General features: G+C 31.0%; 3 long non-coding RNA genes across 3 annotated transcripts; 1 reads left to right on the top strand and 2 right to left on the bottom strand.

Annotated features, from left to right (window-relative positions):
• The first annotated feature begins 3,986 nt into the window (after window positions 1-3,986).
• On the top strand, window positions 3,987-6,166 carry LOC114335551 (uncharacterized). The gene is made up of 2 exons (XR_007697176.1): window positions 3,987-5,111; window positions 5,985-6,166. It is a non-coding gene; the product is annotated as an uncharacterized LOC114335551 (long non-coding RNA).
• Window positions 6,167-7,884: 1,718 nt separating this feature from the next.
• On the bottom strand, window positions 7,885-13,556 carry LOC126882156 (uncharacterized). Its single transcript, XR_007697182.1, has 3 exons — window positions 11,864-13,556; window positions 8,546-11,451; window positions 7,885-8,211 (listed from the first exon to the last, which is right to left on the bottom strand). It is a non-coding gene; the product is annotated as an uncharacterized LOC126882156 (long non-coding RNA).
• A 6,628-nt stretch (window positions 13,557-20,184) lies between these two features.
• Window positions 20,185-24,058, bottom strand: LOC126882146 (uncharacterized). The gene is made up of 2 exons (XR_007697170.1): window positions 22,897-24,058; window positions 20,185-20,502 (listed from the first exon to the last, which is right to left on the bottom strand). It is a non-coding gene; the product is annotated as an uncharacterized LOC126882146 (long non-coding RNA).
• Between the last annotated feature and the right edge of the window lie 2,421 nt (window positions 24,059-26,479).

The raw sequence follows: 26,479 nt of genomic DNA, 5'->3' as shown, positions 1-26,479 counted from the left end.
AAATAGACATAAAATTTTGAAACTTTCAGCTTCACTTTTTCATTGTTTCAATATTAAATCCCAAATTTAGACTCTCCACCATTTTCTCATAAAAAAGTATGTTCAGTTTTTACCCCAGGTAGACCGAAACCACCAAAAAATTGATGTTACTAAATGTGTTTCATCAGATACATAAAATAAATGCAACTGATTATGTGCAGATAGTGGTGTCCCTTTTAATTTTTATTCCTAAAAACTTTACTGTTAAACCAAAGTTTTAGTTAAAAAAAAAAAAAAACAAAATGTTTGCTTTCTGTGTGGAGTTACAAAAATAAGTTGAAATGCTATTTAATTTCGTATTATATCCTGGTGATCCTCTGCCATACTAATTTTACATTGTTCTTACATGCAAACATTTGTAAATTAATTTACCATTAAAGGGCGGCCCAAGGTATATTCATCCTAAATGGGTGGTTGTAGTTTTGTATATTTTATTTTTATTTTAGTTTTGTAATATTTTTAAGAACAAATAAAATAATTATAATTATTCTGAACTGTTGTTTCTTTATCAAACTTCTTTTTTTTTGAAAAAAGTATCAACAAATCCATATATTTAAATTCAATATAAATGTAAATTTTATAGATACAATTTACATAAAATAAGAATTTTTCATGAATGTTCTTTCAGTTTATCTATTCTTCTTGTCTTTTTTCCTTATGCCTATTACGGTGTCGAATTATGGTCCGTTGTTTCTTTCACCCATTTTTCTACGCTTTTCTGTTTTTGGCTAGGCTTTTCATTTCTTCTTTCGTTTTCCCTCGTACATGTACTATATCCTCTATTTGATCCCTCCAATTCTTTCGAGGATGTCCTCTTCTCCTTTTTGTTGTGTTTCCCATTTCCAGAATTTTCCTGGCCATCCTTTCTGGTTTCATTCTCATGATATGTCCATACCATTCCAGTTGTTTATTTTGGATGTGATATAATATTGGCTCTATTTCTGTTCATCTTCATTTCTTATTCTACCCTATTTTCATTTTCCTGCAATCATTCTTAAGTGTTTCATCTCCATTGCTTCTATTTTTGACCCATGTTTCTTCTGTATTGTCCAATTTTCACTTGCATAGGTTATTACTGGTCTTGTTATTGTATTATGCATCTGCCTTTTCACTTCCATTTGTATGTCTTTATGTCCTAGTAAGGGTTTATTTAAGGTATTAAATATTCATGTCGATTTGTTTCCTTCGTTTGCTATTTCAGCGTCTATTTTCCCGTCGTCAGTTATTATACTCCCTACCTAGGTATTCATAGGTTGATACTTTTTTTAATGTTACCTGATTGCACTTTATTTCTCTGTTGTTTAGGCCTTCCTTGTTATTTATCATCATTGTTTTGGTTATCTCTTAAGCTTTCGTTTCATTTTTCTGTATGCCTTACACCTTATTACTATTAATCCATATCATTTGTTCCTTTTTTTGTTCTTCAGTTTTACTACATCCTTCCTGGCTCTTGACATTTGAACACTTCAACAAAAAAAATTATAGACATCAATTTCAATCCTATTCTTTAAATAATGTATGGTATAAATGTTATTTGTAGTGTAAAAACAATCATACAAACAAATATTTGCATATTATACATATAATAATTACATACATTTGAACACATCTAAGATGAACGGAATTATCAATCAGTAGCCTCCGTCCTCCATAAATACTGAAAATGAAAATATTATTTTTTAAAGTCTACTGTCCTTGAGTGACTTACTGAAATTTGAATTGCCCGCCAAAAGTGACATTTTTCTCAACCAAAATTTGGCAACAGTGTATTCCATCAGGGCGAGTTTTAACCGCAGCTGAAACAAATGACTCATAGAAGCTTTAGAAGAGTGAAATGACTGTGAATGAAAAGCCGTATATGGCGACTGTCGAAATTATTTGACACGGAGATGAATGAATGGCCAAAAGCGAGGTTAGGTTTAGTTTAGATGTGTTTTGTTTATTTCTTGCAAGGAAAACTAAATCAAAAGGTATTATAATATAGCTGGGTTTAATTGAAATTTGCTTGTTTTGAGGAATTAGATAGAATAGTATTAAATTAGAAATATAATAATTGAGAATGTCCACAACATGAATCATCAACTCAATGAAAGATGTGAGGTAATAATCTGGGAAAATTAGTAAAAAACAAGGAAAATTAATTACCAGCTATTTTATTGCTGGACATGCTGAAATCAAATCTTAAGATTTCCTATATTAGTAATATAGCTGTGCAAAGTCCACAGAAAGTGTGCTATTTTGTTTATAAACAAATTAGCGCTCCGAAATCTTTTTTTTTATTATTGCTCTATAACTCCGAAAATTTTAACTTTAAACCAAAACACTCACATAAAAATTGACAGTAATTTAATTCTGCACATTGATAATTTATTCCAATTTCCTTCGACGGAAATTTTCTTCGGAAAATTCGGGTTTTCCAAACAAAATCTTTAATTTTCAACTAAAATTTGAGGGAAGTAATTATTTATCAATAATTAAATAATTTGGTGACAGTGACATAAATCTTTTTTGTTATGAGTGTCTTGAAGATATGAAAATTTGTATGTACAAAGAGGACCGGAATTAAAAGGTATCTAATGGTTCAAAGATTAAAATCCTGTTGTTTATAACTCTGTCGCAAATGCCGGTCAAATTTGACCGGTTATACCTGGAATCACTCCTCGCAATTCAATTTGTTTTTCTTCGAAAAGGACACAGAAGCCGTGCTCTTTTCAACAGCGTTAACTTAATTTAATTTAATCTAATATTTTCTGAGGGGTTCTATTTGTTTATAAGCCAAAAAATTGTTTCTTTATAACATTCCTGAGACCGCTCAAATGGTCCAATTTCAATCCTGTAAGGTACGTTGAATAGGTATAGTGCTTTTTTATATGAAAATCATAGTTATTCTGGTGTATCATAATCTTTCTGGTTATTATTTCGACCGAAATTTTTTAATTAACATTTTAATTATTGCTAAACTATTGGTTAGATTGTCGCCGGTCTCCTGATATACAGAGAGGGGCTAAATTATGGAATAAATTCATTTTCTCTAAAATGGACGATTTTAGAGAAAAATCCCGAAACAGGTCGATTTTTATTTTTAAATTAAATTTCTTGGCATATATTTCAAACTAGTGACGTCATCCATCCGAGCGTGATGACGTAATTATTTTTTTAAATAGGAATATGGGTTCGTGTTGTAGCTCATTTACAAAGGCGTTCAATTCTCTATTCAGTATTATAAACATTAATATCAATATTTATACAGGGAGGCCAAAAAAAATTTTGAATTAAATTAATTAACGCAAGAAGAAGAATGCATGTAATTTATTTAACTCAAAATACATTCTATTGCTGTCAGAAAATAGAAAAAAATGTTTATTTTGCAAATAAACATTGCTTTTAGCTTAAATTAAAAGTTCAAACTGCCAATAGGTAGGAGGGAGGCTGTTTATGATTTAATTTAAGCGAAAAGAAATGTTTATTGGTGAAATAAACCTTTTTTTCTATTTTCTGACAGCAGTACAATGTATTTTGAGTTAAATAAATTACATACATTCTTCTTTTTGCGCCAATTAATTTAATTCAAAATTTTTTTTGGCAACCCTGTATAAATACCTAATGATATTAATGTTCATATTACTGAATAGAGAATTAAACGCCCTTTCAAATGACCTACCACACGACCCCTATTCCCATTAACAAAATTATCTATTACGTCATCACGCTCAGATGGATGACGTCACTAGTATGAAATATATGCCAAAAATTGTAATTGAAAAATAAAAATCGACCTCTTTCGGGATTTTGCTCCAAAATCGTCCGTTTTAAAGAAATGAATTTATTCCATAATTTAGCCCCTCTGTATAATCTACTATAATAAATCTTTCATGTCTTCAATTATTTAATTATTGATAAATAATTATTTACTTCCCTAAAATTTTAATTGAAAATGGCAGATTTTTTGGAAAAACTCGGATTTTCTGAGTAAAATTTTTGTTGAAGGAAATCGGAAAAAAAATAACTTTGTGCAGAACTAAATTACGGTGAATTTTTATTTGAGTGTTTTTGGCTCAAAGGAAAAATTATAGGAGTTACAGACCACTAATTGAAAAAAAAAAAAAGAAGATTTAGGAGTGCTAATTTGTTTATAAATAAAATAACACACTTTCTGCGGACTTGTCATACCCCTTATTACTAATATATGCAATCTTAAGATTCGATTTTAGCAATAAAATAGCTGGTAAATAATTTTTCCCAAAAATGGTATTTTTTCGATAATTTTCCCAGACCATCAACAAAATCCAGGGAGAGATTAAATGTCCAGCAAACGATGGCACTGTTGCCAGATTTACCTTTTTCCTTTTAGCGGGAATTTTAAAATTAGTCTAATGCCACTTTGGTTTTAAAAGAGAGTTTTGTATAGGCCGTTCCAAGATGCTGTCAAAATTAAATCAATATGGCTACTGGAAGGCAAACATTGAATATTATTCTATCAGGTTCTTATGGTTTTAGATCATTTTAGTTGTTGTACAAAGATTAATTTAACATTTTCTCTGGAAGTATTAATTTAGAAAGATAATATGCCTCATTGGTGTTGTGTTTTGAAGTGTGAAATGCAAAGTAATCGTGATAAAGTTAGCTTTTACCACTTACCATCAGTGCTACATTCTAAGCACAAAACTGAACCAATTTAACTAAATAAGTTATAGTTATCATCTGAGAGACAACAACAATGGTAAAATGCAATAAAATATAAAGATTTTACTAGCAAAATGGAAATTCCCCTGTAATCATCTTATATCTGGTAAGTTACAACATTTGAACATTAACGATTTTTGAAGATGTTAACAGTCTAATCTTGTAGGAAAACCAGCCGACTTAACTGATAATAACAATCCAGATTGGGTTCCTTCAATAAATATGGGGTATATAAACACAATGAAATGAGTTCCCCAAAATCTAAAATGGGAATTAAGGTACCAAAGGAGAATTAAAAGAAAAGGGTACCTACAAGAAAAAATTGCTTTTTTATTCCTCTTGAAATGATTTATAAGACACTGGACTGTCTTATATTCTACAAATACTAGGTAGGTCTATGATTTTACACATTTTTCATTAATGATACATTACTGTTACTTTAGTAGATTTAGAAACAGTGGATAGTTAGTGGTAGATAGTAGTTATTTGGTATAAAAGTTAGTTTAGTAGAAGACAAGATTTTGCCAAATAGTCAAACATATATTACAATGGAAAAATTAACAAATACATTTTATGTCATTAACATTAACACAGGATTTTAAATATCAGCTTAAGAAATTAGCTTTATCTTGTGAAAGTATAGAAAATGATGATGCCAAAACTAAAAATTATACTGGTTTAGCAAATTACAATGTTTTTAAAATAGCTTTAAAGTATATTACACCATTTATCAAATACCATCAAAATACTGTTTTGTCACCAAGTGATCAAGTATTGCTTACTTTAGCTAAACTAAGCTTAAACTTAGATTATAAAGATTTGAGATATAGGTTTAGTATTTCACCCTACCCGGTATCAACTTATTTCAAAAATACTTTGTATATAATGTGTCTTAGGTTAAAAAAATTTGTGTTCTGGCCTGATAGAGATATTTTAAAGAAAACTATGCAAAATTCACTTAAAGAATCTTTTCATGGAAATACTACAGGTATAATTGACTTTGGACGAATGTTTGTATGAAACGAATTATTTATTGTTCTGAAGCTAGTTATTTGAGGCATTTTTGTAATTAACTATTCTAATTGGGAAATAAGCCACAATTTAACTTAAAAAATAATTTTATTAATCTTTCGACTTCCAAATCAGACGTCATTGTCAAAATACAAAATATTATTATTTATGCATATTATTACCTGTAAATATTTCTTCTGATTGTTAATTGTAAAGGATTGAAAAATTACCATTTATTTTATTTTTTTTAGAATCAGCTGAGAGAAGTGATCTACAAAAACCCAGGAAGGAAACGGAATATGTGGCTACGAAAGGCAAAAGAAAGGTTTACAAAGCAAATGTGACACATTTTTTTGAAATATTTAGGAATATCAGTAAATTGCATTAAAAAAATGTATGAAAAGATTTTGTTCAATAAAAATGTTTATATTTATCAAGGATGTATTAATTGGTATGGCCACATATCGTCAGTGATGTAAAAATACATCCTATCTGTTTTTTCATGAGTTTCGTAAGAGAGACTAAAAACTTGTCTTAGGGTCACCTGTTTTCATATGATATTTTTTGACTTGTTTTGTAGTAAATTAAACTATCTATGAACTACAAAACAAGTCAAAACTTACATATGAACACAGGAGGTGACCTTAAAACATGTTTTTCCATATCTCCTACAAAACTCATGAAAAAACAGATAGGAGGTATTGTCACATCAGCAAGGATGTACAGTGATGAGTGCCCTAATAACCGGCAAAATAGCACAAAAGACGGGCAACATATTTAGTTGTGAGATAAAAAGAAATGAAACTAGTCGAGCTGGGAAATTTAGCGAAATTAACCTTTAAATTTTATTTTATATTGATTGTTTCCCACCTTTACACATATCAGAGGAGTATGTCAACTAAAACTGTCACTGTGACAGTGGTAGTTTCCAAACTCGTCTGATACGTCTGAAGGTGGTACACAATCTAAATGTATAAGTTAATATCGCTAAATTTCCCAGCTCGACTAGTTTCATTTCTTTTTATCTCACTACTTAATAATTTTCCATCTTTTGTGCTATTTTGCAGGTTATTAGAGCACTCATCACTGTATTTCTGGTATATCCAGGGAATGTCTACAAAATATATTTTGAATGTCCAAAGAACATTCGTGGACATTCATGGAATGTTCCAATAAGACATTCAAGTAATGTTTAAAATGCTGACACAGGATTTTCCTGGGATGTTCAGGAAACGTGTTTTCGGGGATATTCCAGGAATTTTTCAATGTCTGTGTACCTTCATATGGAATATTTTGGTGTTATTAGCACCGCACTCCACTTGCGATTTGTAATCAGGAAGATTGAACACATTGTTTCAAATACAAGTCAATCCATTTGTAACTAAATAATCATGGATTGACTTCTATTTGAAAGAATGTGTTCAATATTCACGACTACAAATCGCAAGTGGAGTCCGGCGCTTAGAGCTACTTCCTCTTCGGTATTATGTATTATACTACAGAAATTAGGAACTTTCCTTCTAAATATATGTATGCATCTTGGCCATCAAACATTTTTTTAAGGGGTTACATAGGTCTTAGGGGTAAAAAAAGTGACTTTTTAAAAAAATTATATCTCGAAAACTAAAATTTATTTTTATTTATAATTGGAACATGTAAAAGTATAGTACTTAAGGTAGTCTCAAAAAAAGTTTCAGCCAAAAATATTCATTTTTGTAGGTTTTTTTGCGGTGGACAGCAAAACTAAGTCCAGTCTCATTTGAAATCAAAAAGTTTCTTGTAGTTTATACCTCTGGCTAGTAAATGAACGAAGGAATTAAAAAAAATGAAATTTGAAGATTTTACATAAGTTTAAACACATTTTTGACCCCAATTTTTCTCATTTTTAAAGTAGTTTTTTTTGATAAAACAAAAATGACCTCATCTAATAAAAAAATCTTTGTTCATTCACTAACCAGAGGTATAAACTACAAGAAATTTCAGATGAGACTGGACTTGTTATGCTGCTCACCACAAAAAAGGGCTGTTGTCGAAAAATTGCAGTCAACTCTACAAAAATGAATATATTTGGCTGAAATTTTTTTGAGTGTACTATACTTTTACATGTTCCAATTATAAATAAAAATAATTTTTAGTTTCCAAGATATAATTTTTTTAAAAAGTCACTTTTTCTACCCGCAAGACCTATGTAACCCCTTAATAACTGCCTTTCCATGCTGTAGCAAACTTAACAAATTGTTGATTTCAAATTGTAACAGTTAAGTTTTGCAAAGTATGCTGCCCTCTTGTATCTTCTGTGTTATCTTCATCATACAATTACTTCATCTAAAAACTTTCTGCGATATATTCATTTTGTTGCTAAAATTATTTCCTGATCCATGGGTTGAATAAGCGATGTATTTTTTGGCAAAAACATACAACTAAAGTTGCCATGTTTTGATCATAGAATATTTTCAGAGGGATGAGCAGGAGCGTTGTCTAAAATCAAAAAACATTTCACCTCTTCCGGCAGATTCTCAGTTTCTTCTCTTGAAATTTTTTCACTGCAGGTACAGTCGGAGAAATGAAAGAGTACCCATGAACGATCACATATTATTAACATAATTAATCTATATCGTTTATTATTTATAGAAAAAGAACAGCAAATACAAAATATGTGATTGTACCTGTTTGACGTGACCGTTCATGGGTATTCTTTCATTTTTCCGACTGTACAAATTCTTTAAAAGGTCCATTTTTTAAGATATCTGGGGTGAACCACTATGATGAAATTATTTATTTTTATAGCTCCACAATTATATACAAATCCTACCTCAAAATATTTGTAAGAATTTAAACTCTTGAATGCCTTCATTTGTTGACCTGTGTAAAAACTATTACTAAGCTCCAAATACAAAAAAAAACTATGTCCATGTAAGTAACTATATTTGTCCATGTTGTCACCCTTGAAAAACTTTTTCTACTGTAGGTTAACTCATACCCCTTGAGGGAAAATGGATCTATATACCAAAAGCTTTTGAAAATATTTACTTATGTTTATTTATTCACTGCTTACAACTAAATACAGTCGTTAAAGTACTTCTACAGCTAGAAGCTACAGAAGTCAACAGCAAAATGTTCGGAAAATACAACTATAAAAAACTATTATACAACGATTAAACTATTATATAAAAACAATTATATAAACCACTATTTTATAACAACAATAACTATTTTATAAAAAAACTATTAAACGTAAAAAACTTAAGAAACTCAATGCGGTACAAATATAAATAATTTCAATGTTTGCCTTCCAGCTTTCAATTAGTGTCATAAACGTCAGTCTTGAAATGGCCTATTCTTAAATTTATAACCTTACTTTTACAAGTAATTAGGATTATTTTATTTACATGTAAATATTGAAACAAGTATTGTACTTTGTCATAATTTAAAACTCATGTTGCAGTATTTTGAAAAAAAAAATGAAGCTCAAAAGAAATATACTTATACAGTACAAATTATTTTTTAATGGGAATTGAAATTTACGATTTCAAAGGTGAAAATGTGTTGGAATAGTATAGATGGACACTTTTTTATTTTAGTATTAAGTGGTTACATAATTATTCAGAATATTAATAAAATTACTAGTAATTTGAATTAGTTTTAATATGTATTATAATAGTATTAATTCTCATCATGTATCTGGCTAAACAGCTAAGCGCTAAAGCCGCAAAATAAAAAAAAAATTGAAAAAAACATTCTTAGTGGACTAGCACCTATACTTTGCCTGGGGGCGAGGCGAGTTAATAAATTCTATTTTCTTATTGCAGTCATTTTGTGACAGCTTAAGAAGTTACATAAATGATGTCTTTAGGCTGTGAAATTTTAACCGTAGAAAGAAATCTTTATGACTTGTATTTACATAGGGCTTTTCACTGTCATTTGTTTCGAGCTTCTGTCATGTGTTGTCTAATATTAATATATCTATGTCATATGTTATTGATATTGCCAATGATACAAACCAAAGCTAATGACACTTGACCGAAGCTCGAAACAAATGACAATCGCTGAAAAGCCCTATTCAATAGGGCATTTCATTCACAGTCATTTGTTTCGAGCTTCTGTCATGTGTCACATAATATTAATATATCTACATCATACGTTATTGGTATATACCAATGATACAAACCAAAGACGTATGACGTAGATACATTAATATTATGTGACTCATGACAGAAGCTCGAAACAAATGACAATCGATGAAAAGCCCTATTGGCGTCTGCATATCAGGATCCGGTAATACTATATTATTTATCTATGATCAGGATATTGCTGGGTGTACACAAGTAAACAACACTTTTTTGATTAAAAGGTTTATTTCATTAAATCAAAACTTACATGGATACAATTTAAATAAGATATTTTTTCTATTTAAGGCAATATAATATAAGATATATATTTTAGTATAACTCTCCTACATTAACAAGCTTTAACACATTCAGTGGCCATGACGTATGGGTAGCATCACGAAGGTTTTACGGAAGGTACTGATGACACATAAGTTATGCGAGTAGTACTGTGTAACTAAATAAATGATTTAAGTATGTGGTACCAGCTTGTTCGAGATGGGCACCAAACATGTTAATCTGGTCATGCACAGAGACTTATACTATAATATGTTATATCTCATATTGCTCACTATTGTAATGAGTGAGCCTGCATACACGAACTATAATATATTATTATGGTTCTGTGTATGCAGGCTCACTCATTACTACTGTAGTGAACAATATGAGATATACCTATTATATATTATGGTATAGCTCTCCATGAGTGCCAAGTTTTAAACTTAACTGATAACAACTAATGGATACCCTTTTATCCAAAATTTTAAGAAAATTTTGAATGGTCATATTGGTATTAATTCCACAACCTCTTCCTATAACAATAGGCCCATTGTTGGATGTTATTGCAGTAGTTCTACTGGAAATACTTACTAAAATTGTATGTATCTGCATCACTTAGAAGTCTACCCAAAAAGCTATTAATACTCTCTAAACCATCATTAATACATCTTGTATACATAATAGGATTTTTTTCAGAATCAGATATTTTATTAAGATTTACGTACCATGCCCTATCTATGTGCCAGGCACTTAACAGTCTATTAGGAGCAATACCCATTACATTTGACGAGGTATTGTAAAAGGTGTAGATTATGCCTGATATGAAAACATTTGACTATACATATAATACCAACACAGACATGTATTTTAAAAAATTGGTAAATTAAAGTAGGTATCTTTTCTATTTGAAAATAAGAAAGCAGTACAAAATCCATTCCCAAATTCATCTTTTACTAATACTATCATAAGTTCAAAGTCAGGAATAGGAATTGAGCCCATGAGTTCCATCGATTGCGATAAAGGATTTACCAAACTTAATTTACATTTCCTTTTGGCACAGCATTCATGCAAATAAGACAAAAATCATAAATGTTAAATTCAGAATGAATATCCATTAGTATTCCCTGTTGATTGTAAAATAATATTGGACATGAGTCTGTAAGCATTCAACCCAAAAATAAACACTGGTTGCATCATCATTGTACATATACCCATCTTTCAAATCAATGCCATAAGAGAGTTTAATGTTTGTGATATCTTTTCTTGTAAGTAAATCAATTCTTTTTAATTCGCCTCCTATGCTATTATGCTATCCTGACCAGTCTGAAGTTTACTAAAAAAGTAAAATATAGGTATAGGAGAATCAAACACACTAGTTTGAAATTGTAAACTCTAGTAAATATTCATGATTAATATTTAAAAAGTGGTTTAGTGGTAACATTCTTGTTTTAAATTATATTGTGTATATCGACGGCGGAAAGGCAGGACCTCATAACTGAAAAATTTGTATAAAATGAGTTACTTCGGTTTTCGCTTTAGAATAAGTGTATCAGCACCTATTAAACAGCTTTTAGAGCTGGGAAAGCCTTTTGGAAGCCTTCTGGAAACTATCCCAGCTGTAATCGCTGTTTAATAGCTGCCGATACACTTATTCTAAAGCGAAAACTGAAGTAACTCATGTTATACAATTTTTTCAGTTACGAAGTCCTGCCTTTCCGCCGTTGATATGCAAATATTTTACTTACATTTTTGAAGAAAGTCTCAAAATATACTTTGAAGAGATATTTATCTGATTTTGGTATTTATGTAAGTGCTCTATATCATCCTCATGCCTGTAATCTGTTTTAAAATAGTTTCAATATTTTTAGATACTATTATTCGACTAGTACACCAAATAAACATTTTGCAGGATCCTTGGGATTTTAAAGCTCTTTCTCTATCTTGTTCTGTAAAATAATTTTTTGAGGATCACATACATATACATTCATAATAAGATGTTTCATGTTCTTGTACTCTTGTTCTCTTCCTGTGCCAGCCATACAGTGCAAATGACTTGGGATTTTCACAAGAGGGCCCGGTAAGCACAGTCCTATTTGCTGATGATACTACATACTATCAAAGTTACCACCCTTCCCAAATCAGTGATATTGATCTTGAGACCACAGAGAGCAATTTGTTCCAATGGTTTTTGGCAAATCGTCTCTCTCTCAATAACTCAAAATCACAAACAGTGAACTTTACCCTAAGACATAACACCATTACACATCCCATTTTAACAGATTGTTCACAGGAAGCTAAATTTCTTGGTGTTTATCTTGATCAGGGACTCACTTGGGAACGGCACATACTGAAACTTTCCCAAAAGCTCTCAAGCCAACTCTTTTTATTTAGAAACCTATCTAAGGTTACCTCCCTTCTTACATCATATCACAGCAACTTTCACTCACGACTAACTTACGCAATCCTTTCCTGGGGACACTCTTGCCATATAGATAAGGTGTTTGGTCAGCAGAGAAAGTGTATTCGCATAATCACAGGTCAGGGTTATCGGGATGATTGTAGGCAGTCTTTCAGAAACCTGAGGATTCTCACACTACCTTCTGTGTACATTATGCAGTGCCTGTTGTATGTTCATCAAAATGTAGATCTGTATAAAACACAACAGCATACTTATCAGACTAGAAATCATGATGCCCTTGTACCAGACTTCAGTCGACTTGAGAGGACCAGAAATGGAACCAGATACCTAGCATTGAAATTTTATAACTGTATACCAATATCTATTAAAAGTCTTGATTTTAACCAATTTAAGAGACAAATTAAAAATTATCTTCTGATGGGTGCTTTCTACTCATTTGAGGAGTACTTCAGATCTAAATTTTGTTTTGTCCTGTAATTTAATTAGTGTTTAGTTTTTAAATTTTAGTAATAGGTTTTTTTTACTGAAGTACTGTCAACTTTTAATGTAATTTTAGACAATTTTAATTATTGCTGACCTGTAAAAGTACATTTGTACATTATTACCAATAAATACTCTACTCTACTCTACTCTAATCTAAAAAAAAACATAACAGGTGATTACATGGGTAGTTATACTACTTACAGCTTACTTTGTATCTAATCTAGTATTACTCTATTATTATCTACCTACATAAAACTATCTTTGAAATCTAAATTTTTGATATCAACATCAACCTTAATACTTAAAAAATAAATAATAATGTGGAAGTTACACGTACCTACCTAAAAGTTTTTGAATTGCAATTTTATCAACTGGAAAAGACTGCAACATAATGAGTTTGAAATTATGACACAGCACAATATTTATTGTTTCAATTTACATGTAAATAAAATAATAATAATAATCCTAATCACTTGTAAAAGTAAGGTTAAGATCTTTGACTTGAGAAAACAGAAGTGTCAAATTTAAAACCGAACTGCTATAAAATTTTAAAATTCCCGCTAAAAGGAATCTGGCAACATTGCCGTCGTTTGATGTCTCTCCCCAAAATCCAAGAAACCGAAGCGCCAACCCAAATTTTGAGCAGTCTCAACATGATAAGGTTAATATCCCCAGTTGCTGTCATGGCGGTGTCGAAATGAAATTGCGACTGTCGAAATGAATTAGGGATTCCAATGAACTGTCAGTGGTGGCCGGTGGATGGCTAAACTGACATGGCCATAGACATAGTTAAGGGGGGTGGTCATGGCGTATCTAATGTTTACATTGAATATTAACAAATTTGTAAAGAATATTCTGTTTGGTTTTGTTTTTTTGTTAATTGTGTAGCGAAATTTGTGAAATTGTGATAGCAAATTAAATATGAAGTGGTTTAAACATTGGATACCACAAACCATACATACTCATAGACGTTTCACGTAAATTGTCAAGGTCAAGACAGCAAATTAGTTACCATTCCAATCCAGAGATGTCGCTGTCAGTCAATTCTCTTGTCATATTTAACAACTGACAGTTGACAATTAAATTAATTTGTTATTTACTTTCTATTTTACAGTTTGTGGCTTAAATATTTTATTATAGTGGTGTTACGTTTTTAATTAGATTTAATCACAATTTTGATCATTGTATTAACCTCCTCTCCGTTTCTGTGAGTAGAATTTTCAGTTTACATTGATCATCCCGTGTTGTGTTTCTCCGTTTCTCCACATTTAAAAAACAACATAATAGATCCTGAAACAGTTTATTCCAATAGACAAGTGTGTCATCAACATTTCGAGCCTAAATATTTGGCCTTTGGAAGTTTGTACAATATTATAAGGTATTTATCTAAACAATCATCCTACAAGATTATTTCCAAGATTTTCATTCAACTCAAATATTACACATCAGTGCTTTCACGTGACACATGGCAGTAGTGTTTATAGCATTTTGAAAACAAATTGGAACATTTGAAGTTTTCAGTAAAACATTGAATAAAACATTGAATTGTCTTTCTGTTGTTTTAATTTCCTGCGAAATTTCATCAAAAATCCCGCAAAATTTATAATTTGAAATTCCTACGTAACTAAAATTTGTCAATTTAGTTCCCATTCCAATCAAGAGATGGCGTTAATTCGATCCGAAAGATTAACATGGTCGTGAAACGTCTATGAGTATGTATGGTTTGTGTTGGATACGCCCAAGGTTCATAAATAGACAGGTTGCATGGTAACTTTCCACCAATCAGCGTCGAGAATCTAATGGCGGGAGTGACGTCACCCAGAATGCTGCATTCAAATTCATTCACTGCACTCATTGAAATGAACTCGGAAAGTAGGAATGTATTGAAAATGTGTATATTTAAAAAAAATACGTTTGGATTTTTAATGACTATTTATTTCATATATTCTTTAAAAAATGTGATAGATACCTGTAGAGTTACAAAAATCATAGAATATAATTGCAATTAAATATATGCAGTAGAATAGCATTACTACTTAATTAAAGCAGAAGGAGATTCTTTCTTGTGTATATATGGGACAAATATTATAGGTATATTAATAATGGGTTGAATACAATTTACTTTTTAAATGATTTTGAGTAGGTATATAATAATTTTGAATTGGGGATAATGCATGTAGTACATTATTATAAATTCCTCCTAACATGTAAACCATGGTGAAAAAGAGATTCAACTAAAGATTTATGTATCAAAATTAGTAGTTTTCCCCTTAAGTTTAACATAAGAGCATCTGATTACGTTAGGTACTGGATTATAATATCTAAAACTATTAAAACATTATGATTCCATTCAATAGGTACCTGTGAAGTTTTACATTAACAGTAAATTATAAAAAAATACAATTTCAGTGCAATAAAGGGAATTTTCCCCATTTTATATATTCATTTAGTTTATAATTGTTTATTCAAACGATCTTCAGATGGCTGCAATATTGGTTATAATTTTATATGAAACAATTACATATAAAGATCTATTATCTATAGACAATTAGATATATTGTTCAATAAGTCTAAGCAGATTGTAATCTACACAGATGATGTAAACTTGATGTGAAGAACCGCAAGAGACATTACAGAACTGTAATGTCTCTATACAAGAATGTCCTTTACTATACAATACAGCAGAAAGAAAATCCAGTAAGTAAGTATGTACTTACAACCACATTAAAATGGGACAACATCAAGTTTAGGGCAACCAAACATAACCAATTTGTAGTTGACATTTGAGGTAATCTAAAAACACTAACAGTGTTGCCATGTTGTAAAATATTTCTTACTGTAACATCTAAAATTCAAAATTGAATAGAACACAATAGGTCTGTTCCTTTGTTTTAAGTGTAACACTAGTTCTTGAAAAGTGTAAGAAAAGTGTAAAAGTGTTACACTTTCTTGTTTCTTTGTTTTTCTAGTGTTTACACTTTTTTTCACGATACACTCAACTTCTGTCGTAGAACGCGTACAACTCGTTTCTTTGAAATGCTGTAGGAAAAAAAGTGTAACACTTTTCTACACCTACCTCCGAGACGGTGGTGGATATTACACTCGTCCTGCGCAGTATCATCCAACCGGCGCCAGCTGTTTAGCCGTTAAATGTGTTTGTTTGTTTGTTTACAAAAAAGATATATTTCTTTTTAGTTTAATTTAAACTAGATTTATAAATTGAAAAAACTAAAGTAGCTACAAGTTTTAATTTAATTTTGCTTAACCTCCGAGTGGCACTTTCCTGTAATTTTAAAATTATCACTTTTCAGTGATTTTTTTAATATGCTTTCATGTCCTTATGTTCAACAAAGCATTTCCTTTAATTACAATTAAGCCAAAACATCGCAAATTCTGGGCCCTGGACTACTAAAGGTATCCGGTATCCGCATATCAGCCATGAATATGCGTTCACTACTCTACATCAAGAAATTTACTTTCCAATGGCTCTGTCACTGAATATATCAGCAAGTATAGGAAAACCTATTTAAAACTTATAAAATCAGCTAAAAAATCGTACTATCAAAATTGTCTGAGAAGCTCTAAAAGTGTTGCAAAAGAAACTTAGTCCATAATAAACGATCTTCGAAATAAAATTCACCCAGCTTAAACATTTTTCCTTTCAGACCCTGGAAATCTAAATGAATACTTTGTTAATGTGAGTAAAAATATAACATCAACAGCTTCGTGCAATCATACTTGAGACACTGTGTCAGGTGAGGTGTTTGAAAATTTGAGTAACTTGATTCTGGGATGTGAATTTCTAAAACTTTTAAGTGTGGTTTTTAACCGTTGAGAAAAATTATTTATTTAGTGTTGTGTTTATAATTTAATATATGTTTTAAAATGAGTTTTGTTTTATTTTTTGAGAAAAAATTAAAAATACAGCATACTTACAGTACTTTTTTTGAAATGCTATTTTCCAAAGTTTATAAAATTTCTTACGCTCGATTTTATATTAATAAAGTTAAAGTGGACTTTAAATTTAAAGTTTTCTTTAACTGTAACAATTGCTTTTTTTAAGGTAACACACACTTTAACTTTATTATGAAATCGAGCGTTAGTCAAAATTCTAAATGCTCATTAAATAATAACAACAATTAGGTACTTGTATTGAAAACAACATATTTTGTAATTTGAAAAAAAAAACAACATATTTGCAACATAGATAACAAAACAACATGCTTTGTTACGTATTTTAAAAAACTCTCCATCATGCATGCTCCATGAGAAAAGAAAATATAAAACTAATTTCATCCTTATTGTCTCTCAGATGGCGTAGCTACTTTTGCTATAACTACTCAATGCTTTGCTACTCTACCTACCTACATACAATTTGTATTGTTTTATCAAAAAACAAGCATTTACATACTCTGCAAATTGTATATTTTTTCTTTGCATTTTCATATGAAAAAACCGCGGTATTTATCTTGAACTTTTTTTGAACAAGGTGCAATACTTAGGTAATATTATTATTAATAAAACAAAGTATATTAAAATACAATGTTAAAAACTTTAATAATATTAGCAATATTTAAAAACTTCAATATATTATATTATAGTATACATATTATGAATCAGTAGAAACGACTATATTTAAATTTGGTAAATTATAACTCCAATCGACCAGAGCATGACCACACAACCCAAAACACAAGTACGCAAATATGGTTGCGTGAAGCGTGGCTCGAAGCTGTGCAATTTACGAGACTCGCTCGATCTGTAGATCCTTGTGTCCTCATCTCGCCAATTAATGATTCTTTTGAGAAAGGTAAATTTCCAGAGTACCTAAAGACAGCTATCATTATTCCTCTTCATAAGGGTGGTGAAAAATCTAATTCCTGCAAGTATATACCTATTGCATTACTACCGGTACTCCAAAATTATTGAGAGACTCATAAAAGCATGACTTATGTCCTTTCTTGTTGAAAACAACATTTTATTACAAAAGTTCGGCTTTTTAAATAATAAATGTACTGCTGATGCCATGTTTTCTGTACTACATGAGGTTTATCAAGCACTGAGCAATAATCTTCACACTGCCACTGTTTTTTGTGACTATGCCAAAGCTTTTGATTGTGTAAATCATGAAATTTTGATAAAAATAACTAAATTTCTATGGAATTCGAAGAATTTCTTTGAATTGGTTTCAATCTTACTTGGATAGTTGGAAACAACTGGTTAGAGCAAATAATACAGACTCTAGTCTCCAAAATATTGTATGTGGGGTCCTCTACAAACCACAAGGTTCAGTATCAGGTCGTCTACTTTTCCTTACGTTTATTAATGACATCCCTAGTTTAAAAATTGATGGAAAAAATTTTCTTTTTGCTGATGATACCAGTATTACTTGGAGCAACTCAAATATTGCTACTATACCTTCTGATCTACTCACGATAAAAACCTGGTCCGATTCTAATTTACCTTTTTTTAACATAAAACAGTAGCATTATCCTATACAGGAGCTCGTCAATCTTTACCTCTTAACACATTCACAGACACAACTGCATATGAAGCCACTTACTCCATAAGATGTGTCTACATCTAAAGTGTGTCTGTGAATGTGTTAATTACAGTCAGATCAGTATCGTTGATTCTGTAAAGTTTCTTGGTATTTTTTTTAGATAGCAATCTTAAGGGTTAAAAGGGTCTAAAGGGATAAACATTCACTGAAAGCGATATTATCTTTAATACCCGTGGTGCCTTCAACATTTAATGTCTTACTAAATTATTCTTTATAGGCAAAAAAATTTAAGGAATTTTGAATTAATTAGTTTTTAAATAAGTACATTTACCAGCAACAGTTGTAACGTAATTGTGTCAACTCGACAGTATTTAACTAGTTATTTGAATTTAATACCCTAGCTAGGGCATTATTTTTCAAAATAAATATTGAAAAATAACGCCCTAGGGCATTATAATATAACTTACTTTGAAATCATGTACAGTGGAACCTCGATTATCCGTCTCTCCATTAACCATCACCTCTGTTAACCGTCAGGGTACATACAGAAGTTGTATTGAGTTATACATTAGCAATCATTTAAATGCAAAAAAATAAAAAAAAAGGTAATTTGATTTGTGATGAGGACACAAACGGCTATCCATTGCTGACAGATAAAGAACTCATTGAAATGGCAACAAAGGCGGACCAAACCTATTCGGAAGCTGACACAGTAGCTATATTGATGCTTGGACACAAGGAAGCTTGACTGTAGCTATATTGATGAACCTATTGTAACTGACAAAGATTTGCGTAAATAATCTAGAGAAGCTGCATCGCATATGCAATAATTCATCGAGTGGTATTCTCAACAAGAAGAAGCCAATAAAGTAGATTGCATGATCTTATGCCTTATGCCGATTAAGAAATTCAGCCGTCGCAAAATATGAAGCAGCAGTAAAACAAACACAAATTTCAGAATATTTTAAATTGATTCGATTGTATGAACACAAATCCCTCTTATATTGTCAAACAAACCATACAAATGAAATTTGAGAGTTGTACTATGAATTTTTATTTTTTTTTAATGTTCTGTTAACCGTCTTTTCGATTATCCGTCATACCCTTGGTCCGGTGCCCTGACAGATAATCGAGGTTCTACTGTAATAATATTAATGTCTGACTCGTATATTATTTGACAAATAATGACATGATTTTGAAGTAAGTTTGATAAATAATGACATGATTTCGAAGTCAGTTAAGTCTGATATAATGCCCTAGGCTCTAGGGCATTATTTTGAAAAATTACGCCCTAGGGTATTAAATTTAAATAACTAGTTAAATACTGTCAAGTTGACAAATAACAACCCAAGTAAAACTATGGTTACCACAATTACGTTACAACTATTGCTGGTAAATGTACTTATTTGAAAACTAATTAATTCAAAATTCCTTCAATTTTTTGCCTATAAAAAATAATTTAGTTGGACATTAAATGTTGAAGGCACCACGGGTATTAACGATAATATCGCTTTCAGTCAACTTATATCCCTCAGGCCAAAGGCCCTCGGTATATACACCATTGACCTCAAGTGTTATTATCCTTATAATACCCTTGGTACCTTAACTATAATCTCACAATCAGCCCATAGAAGGTGTCAAACAAATAAAATATTTGGGAATCATACTTGATAATTTATTAACAATTAAACGATTACTTTATTGATTACAGTTAATTTATTTAATGGAAATTAAGGTAATAATAATAATAATGTTTATTCAAAAATAATCAAATATAAAATCTTCCTGAGACTAAAAACATATTTAAGTGTATAATTAATAAGAATTAACATAGGAAGCCACAAGGAAATAAATCTGCACGTAGCTATAGCCCAAAGTAACTCCTGTTATTTATCCAAATCTTTACTAGTCAAACACATTTGTTTTGAAATTCCAGCAGTTTCTTCTTTTTATACCTTTTAAATATCTGGTGGTTGTTCCTAAAACAAAGACATAAATAAAAATTCTACATTGTGTACCATAAAAAAATCATAAAAATGTGGAAAGTATCACAAGAATAAAGAAAAGTCCCAGATATAAAATTCACTATTAAAATAAAAATAGTAAATAATTATTTATATCTGACACTTTTCTTATTGGAACTTCTTTCTGGTAACATCCTTAATCTCTGACTTTTACAATTTATAAGACAAGAGATGATGAATAAAGAAAGGGAAAAGGACTCTGCAGTATACAGTTACATTCTGCTTTCATTAATCTAGAAAAAAGATCAGAAAGATAATTCAAAGTCCGAAATTGTAAAAGTCAAAAAGAGATTAAGGATGTACCAGAAAGGGGTTCCAATAAGAAAAGTTTCAGATTTAAATAATTATTTACTATTTTAATAGTGAATTTTGTATCTGGGACTTTTCTCTTTTCTTTAAGAGATATCGCTGAAGCATCCTAATAGTAGATAACTATTTTTGAAATTCCACTTAAATAGACAATTTGATTTCGTTTTGATTCAGAGGTGTGCAGGCAGCTCCACTGGGGACGCCGTAAGGCAGAAACAACTGTCTGGAGATTGTGTATCGCCTCTGGATCGAAAGGAAACATAAACTGTCTCTTCACTATCACAAGAGTATTTTAATATTTTTATTGAATAAAAGTAGTCAAAAAAAAAGGACTAGTTGGTGGAGCGAAGAGATAAAAATAGCTGTGAAAGAAAAGAAAGTACCATGGAGAGCTTATCTAGAAAATAACAGTTAATAAGCAAGGAAGCTTGTGAAAGAAAAAGTTAAAAAAGCTAAATGGGAACAGTGGGAGAGATTTGGAGAAAAGATGGAGCAAGACAGTAGTAGGACAAACCAAAAATTGTTCTATTAAGGTCTGAAAAAATGAGAGGTAAATCAGGTAGTACTGTCGTGCAAATAAAAAAAAAATAAAATGGAGAAACACTTACCCAACCACAAGATATAGTTAATAGATGGAGTAAATATTCCAAAGAGTTGAGTAATGAAATAACAATGGAAGAATTAACGGAAGCCATTGCAAAAATGAAAAATGGTAGTGGCAGGAATAGATAATATCAAAACACGATTGTTGAAATATATGGGGGAATCTGCATTACACTACTTACACAAATTACTGATAACAATTTGGAAACAGAAACGCATCCCAGAAGATTGGGCAACAGCAGTAATGGCTCTTCTGGTAAAGAAGGGAGGTAAAAAAGTAATGTTCAAATTATCGAGGTATTTTCATGCTAAGTGTACTGGCTAAGATTTATGAATGAACACTGGAGATGAGACTGAGAAAGAAAGTGGAACATCAACTAGACCAGCGGTTCTCAATCTGTGGTACATGTACCACTGGTGGTACATTTCATTATTTGAGGTGGTACACAAAACTCAAAACAGCCAAAATCAGCACCACTATTGGCACAATTATAGTAAATTAGATCATCTGGCTAGATAGGTATTTTAGTTAGGTGGTACCAAAAATAATAAAAAGTATTTGGTGGTACTTGACTCAAAAAGATTGAGAACCGCTGAACTAGACGATGCACAAAAAGGTTTCTGACCGGGCACAGTGTCCAAGATCATATCTTTACTATAAGACAATGGAAAAAGCCTTTGACAAGGTACCCATACATCACATTTGGAAAGGGCTTGAACTGTTCGATGTTGGAGGAGAACTAATTGATGCAAGTAAAATTTATGTACTGGAACATTGTGCGAGCATTAAACTGTGAATCAAACAAATTTGCTAATACACAAGGAGTAAGGCAAGGTGGAGTTTTAAGCCCACTGCTATTCATTATATTATATATATGAATGAACCAATAAAAAAAATGCAGTAGAGTCCCGAAAATTAGATTTAGGTTACTATTGATTAAAAAGTATAACTCTGAGTAAATGTGTATCTGCAGATGACATTGCATTGATACCAAGTTCAGAGAAATCTTTACAAAGCAACCTAAATTTATAGACGAGAGAACTTGCAGACAAAGGAATGAAAATAAAATTAGCAAAGACTAAAACTTTACTTATTTCCAAGACACTGAGAGAAATCCATATAAACCTAGACGGAAATTTAGTAGAACATATGAATGATTTTGAATATTTATAAACTATAATAGACAAAAAATGCAAAAAAAATGAACAACACAATTGCTAAAACATCACGATTATATCACTCCCTCACTACAGGTTTCATTAGCAAAAGAGAAATTAGTGAGAAGACAAAAGGGACAGTATATTATATACCTCCCTTCTCTGCTTCATGGAAGTGAAACATGGCTGGCATTCCTAATAATTAAGCTTGAATTATCACATCTTTATTATTATTGTAGACATTTAAAATCCTTATTAATTGAATTACATTAAACTTACCACTTATAAAATGTTTACTTTTCATATTTTAATTTTAGTTCCCTTATATCTGTTCTTCTTGTGGCTTTTATCCATTGTCCCCGGCCTTGTTTGGATAATTCATTTAAATGTATTGCATGGGGAGCCTTGGGAACAGTACAAAATAAGACTTTTCCCTGTCTGCCCTACTCCCACAATTTACAACAATACAAGTTACATGTATAAGCTTCCCAAGAAAGAAAAACTGATAACTGCTATGGACTAATTCAGTTCTGTAGGCGATAAACTACTTTATATTTGATTTGCTGCACACAATTTCGCTGCACAATCGACAATAAAAAGAAACAGGATATTCTTTACAAATGTAAATATTAGGATTAGGTTATGTTATGTGCCCCCAGTTAGGCCATATTCGGAAGTTCCTTGTCCCTTTGCTTGATTGGCACACCGATAATTTTCGTTTAATACTGTCCGCTGTCATGAGCCGCTGTCACATCCGCTGTCATTTTACACTCAAATGTCCATAGAATTTCGTACACTTACACTCAAAAGTGTAACACTAAAAAACAAAGGAACAGACCTAATATATAATTTAAAAATCGAAAACAAATATTAGATATAAATCAGAAAATATATTATAATAAAAACATTAAAATTATATAAAAATCAATAGTGGCAATAGTTAATAGAAACATTAAACAATGTGAAGATTTCTAAACTGTAACTAATAAAATATCTAAAATACTAAATAGTAATTAAAAGAAACTAACTTAAACTGTAGACTGTAAATTCTAACTAATAAAATATCTAAAATACTAAATAGTAATAAGAAGAAACTAACTTAAATGAATAAACTAACCTATGAAATAAACATCTAAAAAAAAGCATTTTAAACAAGGTCTAAATTCATGTCTAAATTATAAACAGATATGGCAACACTGTTCACAAAATTCATGCTGTTGCCTGGCCGTTGCCCTAAACTTTATGTTGTCCTTAAAATGTATCTTAACACTTGTAAAAGAGTTTTGGGTTTAAGTTATTATACTAAAAACACTTAATGATATCTATAGATACATTATATCTCAAGATATAACAACAAATTAAAACACTAACGATATTTAATAACAAAATATAGCCTCCAAACCACGTATCCTATTATGTTTACAAACAATTCGTAAAATTGATCGTCTGCGTGACGTCACGATGACAATATTTCATTTGTCAATGTCAAAGTTACCATACAACCTATGGTATAGGGACCTTGGGATACGCCTATGGATGACAGTTTCGCCATCCAGCAGCCATATTATATCACGTGATTTGGAATGCCTAATTAGAATCAGGCCCCAGGTAGGGATAAATGTTACAACCCATTCCGCGATGTTGCCAAATTTTTAATCATGATCGGAATCCTAAACGCGGCAGATTTAAAAATATGTCATTACACGTTCTAAAAATATTTTGTCTATAATGTCCATATTTATTGAATAATCCATTGAATTACTACATCCTAACACTTTTTTAATATCTTTTTCCTTAAAGTGAATCAAATGTATTTTTTCTAACTCGATAATTAATTACATTAGAAATAGAGGTATAAAATAATATAAGTTCACATACAGAGAGGATCTAAATTATGGATTAAATTCATTTTCTCTAAAATGGACGATTTTAGAGAAAAATCTCGAAATAGGTCGATTTTTATTTTCAAATTACAATTTTTTGCCATCTATTTCATACTAGTGACGTTATCCATCTGAGCGTGGTGACGTAATCGATGATTTTTTTAAATGGGAATAGTAGACTGGGAGATATTATACAGAAGTTCAGCCACGATTTTCTAAGTCCTGCCTTTTGCAGTACTGGAAGGGTAGACGATGTAATTACAATCTGTGGAAACATCCACAAATTTCCTGTGACATTTTCCTGTAAAAATTAGATTTTCCCAAAAAATAAAAATAGGGTTTTGCGATGAATTTCTAAGTCCTGCCATATCCGTAGATAGACAGGATACTATCAATTTTATGAAGAAAATTTTTTGGGCAGGACGGTCGCAAAAGTACTTAGGGAGTATACATATATACAAATATGTAATGAAAATAATGAAATTTTCATGATTTTCTAAGTCCTGCCAACTTAATAAACTAAACATATTTATTTCAAAATGATCAAAAAAATATTGGCATGACGTCTCCTAATGTTTAAGTATACTTGTCCCTTGGAAAATTCTGCGGAAAATTCTCACCCTGATTCCGTGATTTTCTAAGTCCTGCCTTTAAAAAGTTATAATACTCAAATACAATCAATACCTTTTCGGTACTCGGCAGGAAGGTTAAACAGTTCTTGTAAGACGGCAGGAGTCCTAGATTTGTAAGAAAATTCGTGAAAAAGTCAACGATTTTCTAAGTCATGCCATTTTGCACATGTTTCAAGAATCTTAATATAAGTCTATATACAAAGAGGCAGGATGGTTTTATGGTTATTTTGTATACAGGGTGGGGCATTAGTGTGGGCTAGTCCAATTACTCGTTTGTCGTAAGATATACGAAAAAAGTTATTTAGGTAAAACATGTGCCACAGATAGGACTATAATTTAACAGTATTTTCTAATATACAGGGCTACCCGTTTTCACAGGGTGACAAAAATTTATGTTTTTTTAAATGGAATACCCTGTATATTTTTACATTTTTGGATTCTACTCGGTGTTCTCTTTAATAAAATATAGTGTTTTGAAATATTATACGAGGTAGTTTAAAATATAATTACGTTTTTTTTTTTATTTTGTAGGAACATTCACACCCTATACATATTGTTAGTGATTTGATATCCAAACTTCTATTAATTTATGTTTAAACGATTTTTAATATAGTCTACTATTGTCAGTTATTAATAGTATACCAAAATGTTTAATTTTAGTATACGGGGTTGGTTGAAACTTGAAACTCGGAATGAGTATTTTTTGAGTTTTCTTAAATGGGACACCCTGTATTTTAGTATTATAATAAAATGATATTTTATGGTACCTTTTTATTTGCTAAGCATTTTCTATACCATATTTATATATTAATTTCGGCAGTAAATTGATACAGACAGATTACTCAGGTGGTTTTTGGTGTTTCTGAACAAGAATGTCACATTAGAACAGATCTTTACCTAGTGCCCGGGGTGACTGATATACACGCCGTATTCTTAAATTTCGAGGCTTTCAGACACTAAAGTGATGCAAGTAGATTTCTCGAAGAGTTTTGTGGTTGCTGAACATGAATACGCCATCAGAATCGACCTCCAAAAACTCTCTTAAATTCGAGATCAGTCACCCTTTGCACCAGGTGCTCCGAGGGTCGGTTGTAATGTCATATTCGTGTTCGGCCATCCCAAAAACCATCGAATATTCTGTTTTTTTTTTTTAATTTATTGCCGATATCCCACGAAACTCCAGATGGCGTGCCTTAGCAGCAACTCTGGGCACTAGGTGATTCAGAGGTCGGTTCTGCTTGCGTATTCGTAACTCCATAAACCTCAAAAATAACAAAATTTTGCCCTTCATACACCGATTTTGACAGGTTTATGCACTTTTGGATGCATGTTATGCACTAAAATGCA

Source organism: Diabrotica virgifera, chromosome 3, assembly GCF_917563875.1.
Source record: "Diabrotica virgifera virgifera chromosome 3, PGI_DIABVI_V3a".
Taxonomy (NCBI): domain Eukaryota; kingdom Metazoa; phylum Arthropoda; class Insecta; order Coleoptera; family Chrysomelidae; genus Diabrotica; species Diabrotica virgifera.
Note: the sequence above shows the minus strand (reverse complement) of the source record. Positions and strands in the feature narration are given on the sequence as shown.